At 44.6% G+C, this 18,825-nt stretch overlaps 1 long non-coding RNA gene across 4 annotated transcripts in view; it reads left to right on the forward strand.

Annotated features, from left to right (window-relative positions):
* Window positions 1-18,825, forward strand: part of LOC139035556 (uncharacterized) — a 58,514-nt gene that overhangs the window by 9,737 nt on the left and 29,952 nt on the right. For 3 of the 4 annotated variants that reach the window (XR_011488148.1, XR_011488151.1, XR_011488150.1), the window contains 2 exons: window positions 2,876-2,955; window positions 9,709-9,862. This is a non-coding gene — a long non-coding RNA (uncharacterized lncRNA). The remainder of the gene's footprint in view (window positions 1-2,875; window positions 2,956-9,708; window positions 9,863-18,825) is intronic. The other variant, XR_011488149.1, reaches the window with a different exon arrangement.

Genomic DNA, 18,825 nt, shown 5'->3' on the forward strand with positions numbered 1-18,825 from the left:
GCTGGGAACATGCTAACTGTGGACCCAGCCACCCACACTTTGACCTCTGTGATGCAGGCATAGTATCCCCACTTTCCAGAAGAGGAAAGTGAGGTACAGAGAAATAGAGACACTTGACTAGGATCCCCTAGTTTGTAGGCAATACAACCAGGGCTTGAGTCCAAGCCCAAATGCTCAGTGTTGCTGCCCAGGTGCCCCCGTGGTTTTTGAGGTCCCACCCCCAGGCAGAGTCCTCCTCAGCAGGCCGAGTTTCACCAGTGTGACCCAGATTCTAGCCACTCTGCCGCCTCAGCACCTCCTGAAGCCTGAGCCCCTCCTAGCCTCTTCACGGTGACACTGGGAGGCTGGCTGACCTTCCTATTCCAAATCACCTTCACTCCCTGAGTCCTGCCGGGGGCCGGACTTCATGGGCACCGGATACACCAACATGTTTCTCTCATTTCATCCTCACAGCAACTGAGTGCGGTATTATGCCCATTTTACAGATGTGGAAACTGATGCCCAGAGAGCAGTGACCTGCAGGGAGCCGCACAGCCCCACCCTGGTGGAGACAGGACTGAGACCAGATTTCTCTGACTCCCTGCACTCCGCCCACTACACTGCAAGGAACTGGCTCAAAACACCTAACCCAGTGCGGTTTGGTTGTCCTGGCTCCTGGCAGCCTTTTGTTTTCTTCCCCAAACAACTCCTTTGTCTTAGTTTCACCTAGGTAGTAACACTTGATCTTTCTAATAATTGTGGGACAAAGGTAAGATGATTGGTTTTTAATAGGTGAAGTGCCACACATGCCTCCAGGGACACTGTGTTTTGAAACTTCCTGAAAGTTCCCCAAAGCTTGAGTTACTCCCAGAGCTGCCCACGGATGCTCACGTTCTTCTAGCTCCCCCTACAGCTTTTCAACAACGTTGACTCACCCTGCAAAACTTTCTGCAAAGTTTTCTTTCCCCTTTAAGTCAACACCTCCCATGGTTACCACATCTGGACCTTCTCCTCACAAGTCGACCCACCTTGTCCCTCCTTGCTCCTCATGTTCAACAATAGTCAAAGCACTTTTGCCTTTTGTAACTCCATCCTCAAGAAACTAGGATTTGGTACAGGCTTAACCTAGGGAGGCTGTCAAGTGTGAGAATCACAAGAGCGTATCTGGGTTTCCATCAACCTGAGAGCTCTTTGTGGGATAGATCTGTGTTCTCCAATCAGATTACACTGCCAGCCTTTCAGGGGAGAGATGTTGTCTCCCCCAGAGTTCCCAAGCCCTGGGTCAAGGCTCCTGTGGACCATGACTGTGGCAGTGAGTGGGGAGAGGCGGCTCTGGGCTCTGCTCTCCGTCAAGCTTGTGGGTAGCACTCCATGTCTAACGCAGAAGGATGGAGCCTCTGTTTCCTGAGGTTCAGGCAGGACATAGGAAGGATGGGAAGGACCTGGTGGGGAGGCAGCTTTGGGTTCGCTCTGTGCACCCACCTATCTCAGAACCCAAAGGAACTTGAACTTAGGCCGCAGCGAGACTGAGTCCTGCCAAGAGTGAGCGTGTTTGGGTTGAAGCTACTGTTCCTGGAGGCAGTGGCCAGGGCCTGGGCATTCACTGTGGGGAGGGGCAGGGTCAAGAGAGGGAGGGGAGTAGAGGCTAGCTGATGTCCAAGGACCTGTGATCTTGGGGACTCCACCCTGAATGTCCTGCTGCCCCTGGTCACCCCCACTCAGGGCTCCCAGAGGTCCCCCACCCTCCTGCTCAAACAGGCACATTCCTGCTCTCAGCTACTCCTCTTACTGGCTTCTGTTTGTTCACTCATCCATCCGACTTTCAATCAACATTTAATTGATCATCTACCAAGCGTCAGGTTTTTGTTTGTTGGGGGCAGAATTTACTGAGGTATGATTTACATATTGTAAACTCATCCCTCTTTATTGTGTGAGGTTTGACAAATGTTCAACGGTGGTGTAAACACCACCATAATCAAGCTATTGAATATTTCCATCAGTACTTCCTTCCTGCGCCTTTGTCATCAGCACTTCCTCCCCATCCCAGCCCCTGACAGCCTCTGATCTATTTTTTGTCCGTATACTTTTGCCTTTTCCAGAATGCCATGTAAATGGAATCATACAGCAGGTAACCTTTTGAATCTGGCTTCTTTTACTCAGCATAAAAGCTTATGAGTCATCTGAGTTCTTCCATGTATTTGTACTTGGTTCCGTTTTATTGCCCAGTGAGTTTTATTTCCGTATGAATTGTATAGATTCAGGGTTGTATAGATTATAGGTAATTTATTTGGGCTTCCTCAGTGGCTCGGCAGTAAAGAATCAGCCTGAGATGCAAGAGATGCAGAAGATTCAGGTTTGATCCCTGGATTGGGAAGATCCTTCGGAGAAAGAAATGACAACCCACTCCAGTATTCCTGCCTGGAAAATCCCATGGACAGAGGAGTCTGATGGGCTACAGTCCACAGAGTCATAAAGAATCAGACACGACTGAAGTGACAGAGCACACATTTATCTATTCGTCGGCTAATGAACATTTGGACTGTGTCCAGTGTTTGGCAGTTATGAATAATGCCACCTGCAAACATTCACGTGTAGGTTTTTGTGCAAAAAGGAATTTTCATTTTTCTGGGGACGATACCTCGAAGTGGGATTACTGAGTCATAAGTGTATGTTTAGCGTTATAGGAATCTGCCAGACTGTTATCTGGAATGGCTGTACTATTTTCAAAATAATAATAACCTTCTAAAGTCTAAACTCTAACTTGCACATCTTGACAAATGCCAGCAGGAAATCTGTTCCTAACTGAAACCATCTCTCAAATGTAAGTTTTCATGGGGTCACAAAGAGCTGGACATGACTGAGCGACTGAACTGAACTGAAGTTTCCATTTCTCTAGGTAAATATCCAGAAGTGGGACTGTTGGATCGTGCATGGGTTAAGTTTGTCATAAGAAGCTTCCAGACTACATTAAAACCAGTAATGTACAAGTTTCAATTGTTCCACATTGTTACCAAGTGCCAGGTTTTTTTTTTTTTAATGTTTCATTATGAAAATTTCCAACACCTAAAGAAAGTAGAAAGAACAGTACTTTACTGAACCTCCACTTACTCATCAGCAACCTTCAGCAACTACCTCCTTATCATCCTTAGATCATGTTTCTTCACCCCACCCACCATGACCTAATTATTTTTGAAGCAAATCCCAGATGTCATATCATTTTATTCATAAATATTCAATATTACCTTTCCGCGGTACCATTATCACATGTAAAACATGCCATTATCCCAGTTAATATATATCCAGTCAGAGCTCACATTTTCCTGATTGTCTCCTGAATGTCATACTTATTTTTTTTTCACAACTCGGGTGTTTGAATCAGGATGCAAATAAGGTCCACACATTGTGATTGGTTCACATGTCTTTAAATTACTTTGCTAGAAAGTCACTTGGGATAGTTCTTCTCTTTGTGGTTATGTCACTAATTCAATGTATAGATTTATTTGCTTCATTTTACTTTTCAGCTTTTATGAATTTATCTAAAATTTTATTTATGGTTACAGAGTCTATCAGACAGAATATATTTACAAAGGTCTAACTTTCATTTGTGCCCTCCTCATCCCATCCCCCCTTCCTCTAATTATTAATTTGAAAAAAATTATGCTTTATCCTTCAGTTAGGTTCAGTTCAGTCGCTCAGTCATATCTGACTTTGTGACCCCATGGACTGCATCATACCAGGCTTCCCTGTCCATCACCAACTCCCGGATGCTACACAAACTCATGTCCATTAAAGTCAGTGATGCCATCCAGCCATCTAATCCTCTGTCGTCCCCTTCTCCTCCTGCCTTCAATCTTTCTCATCATCAGGGTCTTTTCCAATGAGTCAGTTCTTTGCATCAGATGGCTAAAGTATTGGAGCTTCAGCTTCAGCATCAGTCCTTCTAATGAATATTCAGAACTGATTTCCTTTATGATTGACTGGTTTGATCTCCTTGCAGTCCAAGGGATTCTCAAGAGTCTTCTCCAACACCACAATTCAAAAGCATCAATTCTTTGGCACTCAGCTTTCTTTATGGTCCAATTCTCACATTCATACATGACTACTGGAAAAACTGTATCTTTGACTAGATGGACATTTGTCAACAAAGTAATGTCTCTGCTTTTTAATATGCTATCTAGGTTTGTCATAATTTTTCTTCCAAGGAGCAAGTGTCTTTTAATTTCATGGCTGCAGTCACCATCTGCAGTGATTTTAGAGCCCAAGAAAATACAGTCTCTCACTGTTTCCATTGTTTCCCCATCTCTTTGCCATGAAGTGATGGGACCAGATGCCATGATCTTTGATTTTTGGATGTTGTGTATTAAACCTGCTTTTTCACTCTCCTCTTTCACTTTCATCAAAAGGCTCTTTAGTTCCTCTTTGCTTTCTGCCATAAGTGTGGTGTCATCTGCATATCTGAGCTTTATCCTTCCATTGATTTATATACGTGTACACACATATGTGTGTATGTGTATATAAAATACGTGGATATACACAGATATTCACATCCCTCCCTTCTTTTGTTAGTTAAGTGTGAGTACACAGCCACACTCTCCGCTGTCCTGTTTGATTCATGTTACATCTTGCCCTGCAATATCTCCCACAGTGGTCTGTCGAGAGCTCCTCTGCTCTTTATCATCAGAGTCCTCCTTTGTGTTGATAACCACAGTCCCCTGCTTATGGACATTTTCCTTCTTTCCAGTCCTTTGCTGTTACAAATAGAGTTGTAGTAAAAAGCCCTGTACTTCAATCTTTCGGCATAGTAGAAAGATGGAGTATGTTCCCAGCAGTGGAATTCCCAAGTCACAGCTTGAACATAAATGGTGATTTTGCTAGCTTTCGCCCAGTTCCCCTGCAAAGGGATTGTTCCATTTTGCGTTCCCATCAGCTGCACAGGGCTTGTTTCCCCATAACTTCTGCAGCAGAATGTGTTGCCAAACTTTTGGATTTTTGCCAGTCTGATAGGTAGGAAACGGTATCTCTGAGTCATTTTGATTTGCATTTCTTTAACTTGATTGAGGTTGATTATCTTTTCATATGACTAAGGGCCATTTGCATTTCTTTTTCTGTGAACTGTCTGGCAATATTTTTAGCTCATTTTTCTTGGAGGTTGTTGGTTTATTCCTACTCTATTTCTAGAGGCCCTTTATATAATAGACATTAATCCCTTGAAATTTATAGATTAATATAAGTTAATTATAGGATTTCCCTGTGGCTCACATGGTAAAGAATCTGCCTGCAATGCAGGAGACCAGAGTTCGATCCCTAGGTTGGAAAGATCCTCTGGAGAAGGGAACGGCAATCCACTCTGGTGTTCTTGCCTGGTGAATTCCATGGACAGAGAAGCCTGGTGGGCTACAGTCCATGGGGTCGCAAAGAGCTGGACACGACTGAGCGACTAACACACACAGTCCCTTGAAAAGACCCTGATGCTGGGAAACACCGAGGGCAGGAGGAGAAGGGGGCGACAGAGGATGAGATGGTTGGATGGCATCACCGACTCGACGGACATGAGTTTGAGCAAACTCGGGAGACAGTGAAAGTCAGGAGAGCCCGGCATGCTGCCATCCGTGGGGTCACAAAGAGTTGGACATGACAGAGTGACTGAACAGCAATCCCTTGTCTATGATAAAGGTTCAGGCATTTTCTTCACTTGGTCATTGGTCTCATCTATTCATTCATTCGTTCATCAGTCTCAAGCCACCAGATGCTGGGGATGCAGCAGTTGTGAACAGAGTGGCCCTGAGTGGGTCCACCGCCTTGGGACACCCGAGCCAGAACCTTGGGCTGATCCTAGCCGGTCGTTTCCCGGGCTGTCCTTTCTGCCTCCTGACCTTTCTCCGGCCACACAGTGACCGTCCTTCCTGAGTCCTGCCTGCTCAGGCCCTCAGCCTCTCCCAGTCTGCCCTCAGTGGGAGTCAGAAATGGAACTGAGTGTCTCTCTGTCTCCCCTGACATGGCTGATACCTGATGAGTGAGCAGGTGAAGAAAGAGCAAGTCAATGAATGACTCTTAGGAGAATGACATAGACTCTCAGTCCAGGAAGCCAAGTGCTTGGTTTGGCTGCAATTCTTGTCCCTATCTTACTCCTTCCTGGAGTAGTGGTGGTGTGTGCTGGCCCAGGGGATATCTCTTTCTCAGTCTTAATCCTGTTGACTTTCTTTCTTTCCTTCCTGTTAATATTTGTTTGGCTGTACCGGGTCTTAGTTGAGCCACACAGGATCCTTAGTTGTGGCATGCAAACTCTTAGTTGCAGCATGTGGGGTCTACTTCCCTGACCAGGGATCCATCCCCGGCCCCCTGAATTGGGAACAGGAGTCTTAGCTCCTGGACCATCACGGAAGTCTTCCTATTGACTTTCAAATGGAAGTTTATGAGCCATCTGCTCACGACCAGCTGCTGAGGCAGCCACTCCCTCCTCCCTCCCCTTGACGACATCACCCTGCTCTTTAGGCCTCTGTTTCCTTTCATGTAAGATGAGGAAGGTGAACTTGTTGGCTTCTGCAACCCTTCTGCCTGGGGTGGGTTCTTAAGCCCAGTCTGGGCGCTTTCTTTACTGGGATGCTGGAGGCGCCCTCTGGTGGCCAATGTTGGCCATGCAGCCCAGAAATGGACTTGGCAACCTGCATGGCCCTCTGAGTGGGTTTGTTTGTGTGTGTCTAAGTGTCCATTTTATTGGAATGATACACAGGGGATGTGTGACAGGCTCGTGACACATACAATTCAGAGCTTTATTAGATCTCTGATGAAAATGCAGAGAGAGAGAAGTGAGACCATTTAAAGGAAATGCAAAAGCTGGCAAAAACTTTCTGGCATCTGCTGGGGACACCTAGGGTTGCAGAATGCCTTGGGGCATCTATTTCAGTAATACACATTGAGAACATTACTCCTGTGCTCAAAATCTCATCCTTGTTCCTCTGCAGAACAAGGTAGATATCAAACTCCTGGCCAAGGGCATTTGGGCCTTCAGAAGCTTACCCCTGCTTGTTACTTATGGCCCCCATATGGCCCCATTTTTCACTCTTGTCCTTCTTTCCTGTCCCACTCCAGGCAAGCTACCTGACCCATTCCCATCTCCTAGTCTCTGCTCATGCTGGTTCTTTTCCCCAGAGTGTCCTACCTTCTCCCTTAGTCACCACAGCATCTTTCAAGACTTGGCTAAATGCAACCTCCTCTAGGAAGACCTCCTGGATTTTTCCATTTGGGTCTGAGCTCTCTTTCCACTGAACTCTCCAGTAACTACATCTGTCTCCTGGTATACAGACAATTAGTGTTTATCTCGGTAACTCAGGTTGAAGATGTCCAGTTGAGTAGCCCCTCCGGTAGGATTGATTCCATTGCTGCTCCATATCTGAGTCCTTCTAAACACTGAATCCTCCCCTTTGGCATACACGCTGCAGAGCCCTGACTCCCATCCTGTCTTCCATCTCCTCTGAGTGCTTGGCTTTAACCAGAAGAGTCTTCTCTTGTGGAAGGAGGTCTGGTGGTAGAGGAGAAAGATGTGAGCCTTGGGCCAGACTCCTGTTGGACCCTGCCCTTCAGGAGGCAGATGGCTGCCCAGCGCACAGGCTCTAGCTGCTGTGCTGTGTGTAGGAGGCTGGGCTCTGGGCGCCCAGAATAAAGCATCAGATCCATGTCATTGCCCGGCTCTTTCCTTCAAGGACAGAAGTCCTCAGCGCAGCAGTTGCAGGCAGATTCTTTACTGTCTGAGCACCAGGGAAGCCCAAGGTATTAGCTCCTCGGTCGTGTCTGACTCTGTGACACTGTGGACTGTAGTCTACTCGGCTCCTCTCTCCATGGAATTCTCCAGGCAAGAATACTGGAGTGGTAGCCACTCCCTTCTCTGGAGGATCTTCTCGACCCAGGGATTGAAGCCAGGCCTCCCACATCGCAGGCAGATTCTTTTCCAACTGAGCCACCAGGAAAGCCCCCTGGCACTAATAGTCCTGATTAATTGTAGAAGTCTGCTTTTGTCAGTTTTTGTGCTAACATGAAATTCTCATATAACCCATTTGTAGATGAGGAGACAGAGGCTCAGAGAGGCTAAGTAACTTGCTCAAGGTCACACAGCTCTGAGTGTGAATGCTCAGTCTCTGATTTCCAGGCATCTCCAAATCCTGGCAGTTCCTGGAATATTCTGCGGTCACTGTGTCCTGCATATGTAGGTGCCTGATGAATTCCTGAATAATAAAACCCAGACATAATGTCTGTATAACGATCCCTTTCTGCTAGTCTTCCAGTCTGCCTCAGGCCCACACGTTCACCTCTGTGTGTGGGAAGAGCCCCAGAACTGGGACTGTCCAACAGGGCCATGGCTCTGGGGCTGAAGGGGTAGTGATGCCTGGGTCCTGGGAGAAGTGAATTCCCTGCATCTGGGTTTTGGGGGGATAGGCCCTGGGCCTGGTGAGCACTGGCACCCGCTGGCCCACTGGGTGTGCTGGAATGCTGTGTGAGCCGGGCTGCGGGGGATCCCTGTCTCTCAAACTGAAGTTTGAGAGCCGCCTGCTCATGTCCAGCTGTTGAGGCGGTCCTCCCCCCCTTGCCCACATCATCCTCTTCTCTGAGCCTCAGTTTTCCTACGTGTAAAATGGTCTTTAAGGCCCAGGGTGCAGCTGCTGAAGCCATCGGTCAGTTATGTTCCCCAGGTAGAAACCTGAAAGGCTCCTTGTCATGGCCACTGTACTGGCCCCCCGGATCCTTCTGTCCCCGACCTGGCCTGGAGGATGGCCACAGCTGGAGGGAAGAACTGGGGCCACTGGAAACCCAGGAGAGAAGCCGATTGGCCCAACCCGGGTCAGGTGTCTTCTTCTGGTCCAATCAGCTATGGCCAGGGGGTGGAGCTACACGCCGTCTCTTCAGCAGGGCCTTGGAGCCCGCTCTCTGAACTGCAGGTGCGCATCATGGGGCACGCGCTGGCAGGGCAGCTGAGGGAGTGCAGGGTGTTGGTGGCATTCTCCTGCTGACTGTGTCAGTGTGACGCAGCCGGTGGCTCCACGAGGCCAGCTGGACTGGAAAGGCACTATGCCCACCTGATGGCCGCTGCCCCGGGACAGGACTCCTGTTAGCTTGGGACTCCAAGTAGGCAGGGAGCACGGAGGTTAAACAGCCCTGCATGTAGTCTTGGGTTTGGGTCCAGCTCTTCTACTATCTTGAGCAAGTCACTTCTCTCCTCTGGCCTCATTCCCTCATCTGCCAAATGGGTGTCATCATGAGCCTGGTGGGGAAGAGACTGTGTGGTGTGGAGGTTTGGGGCTCAGTGTTCAAGCTGACTTGAATCCAGCTTCTCTAGTTATTTGCTCTGTGACCTTGGGCAAGTTACTCAATCTCTCAAAGCCTCAATTTTCCCATCTGTAAAATGGGAATAAAGAAGAATTTCTCTCTTTGATTCTTCAAATGGTAATGTGAGACTGCTATATTTAAACTGGATAGGACCTAATGTATAGCACATGGGATTCTGCTCAGCGTTATGTGGCAGCCTGGATGGGAGAGGGGTTTGGGAGAGAATGGATACATGTATGTATATATATATGTATGGTTGAATCCCTTCGCTGTTCACCTGAAACTATCACAACATTGTTAACCAGCTATACCCCAATACAAAGTAAAAAGTTTTTTAGAAAAGGTAATGTGTTATGTACCAGCTGGGGGTACATTCCTCATCTCTTATCGTCTCCTCTTTCCTGGCTGCAGTCCTCTCAGCTCCCTGGCTAATGAATCAAGCAGTGATGGTATCAGGCCTGCAGTGAGGATTCAGCCATACAAGAAGAGTGATGTTGTGCTGCAGACCTCTTGCCTGGGTGGCCTCAACCTTGTCCAGGGTTATGGAGTCCTTCCTTCCTGGCGGGTAAGTCCCGTCCCGGAGGGTTCTCAGGCACTGCTGCGCAGGGCAAGCTGCTTCCTTCTCTGTGAAGGCTCACTGCAGGCTTGAGAGGAGACTGTCTGGGATGTCTGGACCTCTGGCTATCAATCTAGTCTTTGCCACTCAATCCCTGTGTGGCCCCCACACTAAATAAAGATTCCATGAGCTGGGGAGGGAGGAGACTCAGAGGGGAAGTGAGAAGAGAGGACAGTCAGGTCTGGGGAGCCCAAGGCCTTGGCCCCTGGGGCGGATGAGCAGGTGGGAAGGGCCTGGACCTCCTTGTTCCACAACGGGTGCCGGAGTGGAAGCAGAAGTCGTCCGGCGGGCGCGGCCAGGCAGGTGGGCCTGATGTGTCCTCACAGAGCTCCCAGGAGCAGCGGACGGCTTCCATGTGCCCACAAATATTTTCCACCGCCTGGAGAGCTGTGGCCTCAGCAGCATGCATCTGATGGGCACAGGAGTGTGGTAAGATGAGGCTCAGAGGGCAGGAGGACCTGGAGAGGCGGAGGTAGGCCCAGAGGGAGACTAAGTGTGGTCCGGGGACACAGTGTCTGATGTCCAGACCTCTTGGGGGAGGACAGCAAGGCAGATCCCCAAGAACTGAATCTGCCTCGCGTTCCCCCTCCCCTGCCTCAGCACCGCATGCATAATCACCACCCCAATTCAAGAACTGAGTCGTAGTCTTGACTAAGATGACTTGTCCTCCATCCAAGTGACATGAGGGCTCAAAATAGAAATGCAATTCAGTTAGATAAGGAGAATTCTGTTTATCATGTACCTTGGTTTGTAGTCTGAGATTTGTACCTGCCACCCAAGGATAAAGGGGACATGATACAGGTTTGTACAGGTGAGAAGAGATGACTTTCAAAGATAAACTAACATTAGTCTTTACATCTGTAAGGCTGGGCCATGAAACTTCCACAGATCACCAGGGTAAAGATTTGTGATTCATGTCTTGGCTCCAGTCAAGATATCATTAATTCTATGAGGGAATTTTGGGGGTGCATGAAGACTGAACAGGGACTCCCCTGGTGGTCTAGTGATTAGGGCTTTGCCTTCCGATGAAGGGAGTGTGGGTTTGACCCCTGGTCAGAGAGCTAAGATCCCACATGCTTTGTGTCCAAAATAACAAAAAAAAAACAGTAGCAATATTGTAACAAATTCAATAAAATGGTCACATAAAAAAAATCTGGAAAAAAAAAAAGACTGAACAAAATACTCATACCAAATGAAACTGGGGTAGAAGAGAGATTTCAAGGCACAGGATGAAAAAATATATAGGGAATATTTGACATATAAGAAGAAATGACTGCTGCTGCTGCTGCTGCTAAGTCACTTTAGTCGTGCAACCCCGTAGACGGCAGCCCACCGGGCTCCGCCGTTCCTGGGATTCTCCAGGGACCAGGCAAGAACACTGGAGTGGGTTGCCGTTTCCTTCTCCAATGCATGAACGTGAAAGTGAAGTTGCTCAGTCATGTCCGACTCATCACGACCTGGGTCGTGAAGAAATTACATGTAGCTAAATCTAAATGAATGATGATGTGATTAATAATTGGTAAATTTTTTTTTCAGATTTATTATTTTTTTCATTTATTTTTATTAGTTGGAGGCTAATTACTTTGCAATATTGTAGTGGTTTTTGTCATACATTGACATGAATCAGCCATGGATTTACATGTAATTGGTAATTTTTAAAGTAGGAATTCTTGAAACAAAGCCATTCTATAAGGAAAAACTTATTAAGTCAGAAATGAAATAAAGTCTGCAGTGTCCAGTGGGGTAGCCACTAGTCATATAGGTGGCTTTTTACATTTAAATTCATTAAAATTAAATACAACCAAATATGCAGTTCTTCAGTTGCACTAGACACTTCTCACGTGTTTCATGGCCACACATGGGTAGTGGCTGCTGTCCTGGACATTGGGTATAGAACATTTCCAATATTGCAGAAAATTTTTTTGGACATCATTGGTTTAAACTATTAGCAAATCCTTGGAAAGGAGAGGATGTTTTGGAGAGTAGAGAATAAAAGTATTCTAAAGATCTTCTAGGACTTCGCTGGTGTTCTAGTGGTTAAGAATCCACTTGCCAATGCAAGGGACGCAGGTTTGATCCCTGCTGTGGGACAGTTCCACACGTCACAGGGCAACTAAGCCCATGTGTCATTAACTATTGAAGCCCATGCACCCGAGAGCCTGTGCTCCACAAGAGGAGCCTCTGCAATGAGAAGCCCACGCACTGCAAGTGGAGAGTAGCCCCCACTAGCAGCAACTAGAGAAAAGTCTGTGCTTAGCAATGAAGACCCGGTGCAGCCATATGCAAAAGAACGCTTTGAAAAGGACAGGGGAGAAGTAAACAGGCAAAACCGGCAGTGAAACTGAAAAGCAGAGTAGAAGTTCTGAATAAGAAAATGATGATGGTGGTGAAGCAATTTGATGTAAGGGATAAAGAAAAAGTTGACCAAGCCAGGGAGAGGGAGAAAAATATAATCAGTAGTAAATATGAAACTAGGTGGGAGAAATAAAACTAAGTTCATTAACTATTACAATAGCTGTGATCTGGGTGAATTCCCCTGTCAGAAGTGAAAGATGTCATTTCCAATAGCTATATGTAGAGAAATTCCCTGGGATGTGACACCTAAAATGCCAAATAAATCTTTAAAAATACTTTTCAAAGACATAGCTTAGATGACAGAAAATAAGGGAAATGCCAAAGTTCAGAAGCATCAGGAAATCTTGAATCCATAGAGGTTTTGGAGCCAATATTTGCCCCAAAGGATATCTGCCTATCTCTGGTGACCCAAAGTCTGGCTTTAACAGGCTATACAACTCAGGGAAGAGAAGATAATTCTTGGGACCCAACCAAAGTGAGAAAGCAAGCTCTTGCATAAACCTAGGATCCCAAAGGGCTAGAAAACTAGGAAAAATGATATCTACAGAGATTTGTCTGCCTCTGTCTTCACTGGGCTTGGAACAAAAGAAAGAAGAGTCTTCCCTGAGAATCTCCAGGACAAGACCAGTTTCAAGTGTGTAGGGCACCAGCCTCACACTGCCTGTATCGTTCCCTGTTCTCCCCTCCTCCGAAAAAACTAACTAAAAAATGCATTTTAAAGTGTTCCCCAGATGCCTGACGAAGTAATTGTAAATGCTCCCTGGAGAAACACACTTTAAATCTAGGCTTCAAAGAATTCACACAGATAAACTTCTAAGGAACAGAAGGTCATACGAAAAAAATCATTAAATAGAAACTACATGAAATGAGAGTCAGCAGAAACAACACTGCTGAATCAGACCAACAACTACTGAAGATATTAGAATTATCTGTTATAAAATAGGAAGTAATTATGTGTAATTTGCTTAAGAAATTAGAGATGATTGAATCTATGACAAAAGAATGGGAGTATCAAAAGTGATCAGATGAATCTGAAGAAGAACCAAATAGAACCTTTGCTGCTGCTGCTAAGTTGCTTCAGTCGTGTCTGACTCTGTGCGACCCCGTAGACGGCAGCCCACCAGTTTCCCCCGTCCCTGGGATTCTCCAAGCAAGAACACTGAAGTGAATTGCCATTTCCTTCTCCAATGCATGAAAGTGAAAAGTGAAAGTGAAGTCTCTCAGTTGTGTCTGACTCTTAGCGACCCCATGGACTGCAGCCTACCAGGCTCCTCCATCCATGGGATTTTCCAGGCAAACAGAACCTCTAGAAGTGACAAATATAATTGAAATTAAAAAACCCAATGGTTAACACAACATTGTAAATCAACTATAACTGGATAGAATACATTTTTAAAAGAAACCCAATGGATGGCAGATTAATTCTGGGGAAGATGGAGTAAATATACTCTACCTGTCTCTTATGGAATGCAGTTATAAACCCTGGATAGAATGTATGGACCAACTATTTGAGGGCTTAAAAGGTAAGTGAAAAAAGTAAAAGTCGCTCAGTCGTGTCTGACTCCTTGCGACCCCATGGACTGTAGCCCGCCAGGCTCCTCTGTCCCTGGGGATCCTCCAGGCAAGAATACTGAAGTGGCTTGCCATTTCCTTCTCCAGGGGATCTTCCCAACCCAGAGATCAAACTCAGGTCTCCCGCATTGCAGGTGGATTCTTTACCATCTGAGTTACCAGGAAAGCCCCAAATATTTATTTTATTGTTCCATACCAGGTCTTAGTTGCAGCATGTGGGATCCAGTTTCCTGACCAGGGATCAAACCCCGGGCCCCAAGCATTGGGAGTGCAGGGTCTTAGCCACTGGACCACCAGGGAAGTCCCAAGGTAATTGGTGTCCAATAGATTAAAGAAAGAAACAAGAATGTGAAGTACAAGGGAACTGGGGTGAGTATCTCATTTTTCTTCCCTCCAGTGTTGCCTGGCCTGGACTCAGAGACAGACTGAAGCCTGGAGGGGTGTACCAGGTGCAGACAGAAAGAGCTTCAAGACAGAGCTCTCTTTCTGGTCTGAGGAGTAGGAAAGGGCCTCCTAAGCATAAGAGGGCGAGTTTTGCTGTTTGTTCTTTTTCATTTTTTCCCAAGGTCTCCCATCCTAGCCTCCAGGCAGTCTTGCAGTGTTGGTAGTGGCAATGGTGATGACACCATCAGTCAAGAGGGTACCTAAAATTCTGAGAGAAAGAAAACCTTCTCTCTGCCAGAAGACCTGTGAACACAAGTGAAAGGAGTGAAAGTGAAAGTAGTTCAGTTGTTTCCGACTCTTTGCAACCCCATGGACTATACAGTCCATGGAATTCTCTAGGTCAGAATACTGGAGTGGGTAGCCTTTCCCTTCTCCAGAGGATCTCCCCAACCCAGGGATCGAACCCAGGTCTCCTGCATTGCAGGCAGATTCTTTACCAGCTGAGCCACCAGGGAAGCCCAAGAATACTGGAGTGGGTAGCCTATCCCTTCTCCAGGGGATCTTCCTGACCCAGGAATTGAACTGGGGTCTCCTGCATTGCAGGCAGATTCTTTACCAACTGAACTATCAGGGAAGACCTCGAGCAAACTTTTTGCTTCCCACCACCCCTACTCTCTGTCTTCCCATTGCTTCTCCCCAGACACAGATGCTGTCATAGTAAGCATATAGCAGAGCTGGGAACCTGAAGTCCCAGATTTCTGGCTGGAGGATGAGGAAGGAAGTCCCCACGAATTTAGAAAGTGTTGGGTGATTATGGAGAGAAGAGAGCCCAAGAAAGTGATCCTGTAACTTTGTGTATGAACTTCTGGGATCACCTCCAAACTGTGGATGTATGGATATGATCCTAAACAGAATGTGAAAGGTTTTAAGAACTGAACTATGGGGCAGACTGCCACACAGGTCCCAGACTGGTCACTGATGGTGCACATGTAGGACACACTTGAGCATCACTGCAAAAAGCTTTGAAAACTCAACTGATATTGGAGCCAGAGCCCAGAAAGTGAGTTGAAATGTATAGCCTGAATCTAGTCTAAGTCAATTATATGTATATAATATTACAATATATATTTATATTTTGTATATATTATAAATATTTTATATAATATATATACATACATATATATATGTATGTGTGTATTGACATTCTCCTTGATAAACAAAACCCAGAGTCACATAACATGATATATAAAATGTCCAGAATACAATCTAAAATGACTTAGGATATAAAGAATGAGAAAAATTTCAATTCTCAGTTAAAAGGCAATCATGAAAGATGGTAACGATAACCCTATATGCAAAACAGAAAAAGAGACTCAGATGTATAGAACAGACTTGTGGACTCTGGGAGAAGGCGAGGGTGGGATGTTTCAAGAGAACAGCATTGAAACATGTATATTATCTAGGGTGAAACAGATCACCAGCCCAGGTTGGGTGCATGAGACAAGTGCTCGGGCCTAGTACACTGGGAAGACCCAGAGGGATCGGGTGGAGAGGGAGGTGGGAGGGGGGACCGGGATGGGGAATACATGTAAATCCATGGCTGATTCATTTCAATGTATGACAAAAACTACTGTAATGATGTAAAGTGATTAGCCTCCAACTAATAAAAATAAATGGAAAAACAAACAAACAAACAAACAAAAAAGGCAATCAATAAATGTGAACCCTGAGAAAACACAGATGTTCAGATTATCACTCAAAGACTTTAAAGTATCTACTATAAGAAGTAAGGGGGACTTCCCTGGTGGTACAGTGGATACGAATCTGCCTGCCAATGCAGGGGCCACAGGTTCTATCCCTGGTCTGGAAAGATTCCACAAGCCCGTAGAGCACCTGGGCCTGTGTGCAACGACTGCTGAGCCCCAGTGCCGCAGCCACTGAAGTCCGTGCACCTGGAGCCTCTGTTCTGCAACCAAGAGTAGCCCCTGCTCCCCACAAATAGGAAAGCCCACGTGCAGCAGTGAGACCCTGGCACAACCAAAAACAGTAAACATTAAAGAAGGGAGGGTGAGCACTCTTGAATGAAAAGATAGACAGTCTCAACAAAGACATAGAAGATATGAAGAGGAGCCAAGTGGAAATTACAGGACTGAAAAATTCAGTGACCAAAAATTTTAAATAACTGGATGGATGGACCTCAAGATTATCATCCTAAGCAAAGTAAGTCAGAAAGAGAAAGAGAAATACCATTGTGATATCACTTATGCATGAAATCTAAAATACAACACGGACATATCTACAAAACAGTAGCTGACTCACAGACTTGTAGTTGCCGAGGGGAAGGGGGAAAGAGGGGTAAGAATGGGATTTGGGGGTTAGCAGATTCAAACTACTACATATAGAATAGATAAGCAACAAGGTCTTGCTGTACAGTACTGGGAACTATATTCAATATCCTGTGATAAACCATAGTGGAAAAGAATATGAAAAAAATATATGTATAACTAGGTCACTGTGCTATACAGCAGAAATTAACACAACATTATAAATCAACTATACTTCAATAAAATTTAAAAAATAAACTTAACTAGATGGACACAATAGCAGAATAGAGATGACAGAAAAGTTAGTGATCTTGAAGATATATCAATAGAAATTGTTCAATCTGAACAATGAAGAGAAAAAAGATTGAAAAAATTGAACAGAGCCTCAGGAACCTATTCAGTTCAGTTCAGTCACTCAGTCTTGTCCGACTCTTTGCGATCCCACGGACTGCAGCATGTCTGGCTTCCCTGTCCATCACCAACTCCCGGAGCTTGCTCAAACTCATATCCATCGAGTTGGTGATGCCATCCAACCATCTCATCCTCTGTTGTCCCCATATCCTCCTGCCTTCAGTCTTTCCCAGCGTCAGGGTCTTTTCCAATGAGTCAGTTCTGCTCATCAGGTGGCCAAGGTATTGGAGCTTCAGCTTTAGCATCAGTCCTTCTAATGAATACTCAGGACTGATTTCCTTTAGGATTGACTGGTTTGATCTTCTTGCAGTCCAAGGGACTCTCAAGAGTCTTCTCCAAGACACATGGACCACAAGAACCAATGGTACAATACCAAAAAGTCAAACATTCATGTTATCTCAGTCCTAGAAAGAGTGGAGAAAGAGTGAAGTTCAGGAAGTAATAATTGAAAAATAGTTGCTGAATATGTTGCAAATTTTTAGGTTTAAGAAACTCAACAGTCTCAAACAGGATAAACTCAAAGAAATCACGTCCTAGATATATGAGAGTCAAAGTTCTTTAAAAACAAAGAAAAAGAACTTGAAATTAGAGAGAAAAGCACATTATCTATAGCAGAACATTTATTTGACTGTTGATATCTCATCAGAAACCTTAAGGACAAAAAGGAAGTAAAACAACTTTTTAAAAATTGAGGCATAGTTAATTTACAGTGTAGTAGTTTCAAGTGTATAGGAAAGCGATTCAGTTGTATGCATGTATGTATTATTTTTCATATTCTTTTCCATAATAGGTTATTATAAGATATTAAGTACAGTTCCCTGTGCTATATAGTAGGTCCTTGCTGTTTACCTATTTTATATATTGCAATGTGTATATGTTAATTCCAAATTCCTAATTTATCTCTTTCCCCTTACCCTTGCTATCCCCTTTGGTAAGTTTATTTCTATGTCTGTGAGTCTATTTCAGTTTTGTAAATAAGTTCATTTGTATCATTTTTGAAGAGCTGAAAGAAATGAACGACTAACCCAGCTTATCCAGTGAAAATATCCTTCAGGAATGAATATAAAAATATCCTGAGATGAAAAAAGATTAAGAGTCTTTGTTGCCACCTGTTCTAAAATAAACACTAAAGGAAGTTCTTCAGATGGAAGGGAGGTGATACCACAGGGAAACGGAACATCAGGAGTGAAGGACGAATGACAGAAATGATAACTGTCTGGGTAAATAGACTGTCCACCTTCTCTTGAGTTATCTGAAATATGATTGACAGTTGAAAGCTAAAACTATGGTATTGGTAAAGGAAGTTTTCAATGTAGATCTATTATATGACTTATAAAGGAAGGAGGGTAAAGAGACTTATATGGTGGTGAGATTTCTACATTCGATTTAAGGTGGTAAATAAAGTATTTCTTCTAAGTAGACAATAAAAAGTTAAGTATGTATATTGCAATCCCAAAAGTTTTATCTAAGAATACAGTAAAAATATAAGAAATAAACTAAAATTAAATACAAAAAAAAAAATGTTTAACCAAGGAAATAAGGAAAGTGGAGACAGGAACACAAAAACAGAGCAAACGCAAAATAAAATAATGAAACAACAGAACTAGGTCCAAACATATCAATAACAACATTAAATTGAAATGGACTAAACACACCAATAAGTGAAATGATCAAAATGGATTTTAAAAGATACAACAATCTGCTGTATATAATTATAATGATATAGATAGGTTAAAAGATTCAAATATGTGTACTAAAAACCACTGAATGATATTCTTTAAATGGGCAACTATATGATATGTGAATTATGTTTCAATAAAACTCTTAAAAATATTGAGATATACCATGGAAACACCAATCAAAAGA

Source organism: Odocoileus virginianus, chromosome 6, assembly GCF_023699985.2.
Source record: "Odocoileus virginianus isolate 20LAN1187 ecotype Illinois chromosome 6, Ovbor_1.2, whole genome shotgun sequence".
NCBI classification, from domain to species: Eukaryota; Metazoa; Chordata; class Mammalia; order Artiodactyla; family Cervidae; genus Odocoileus; species Odocoileus virginianus.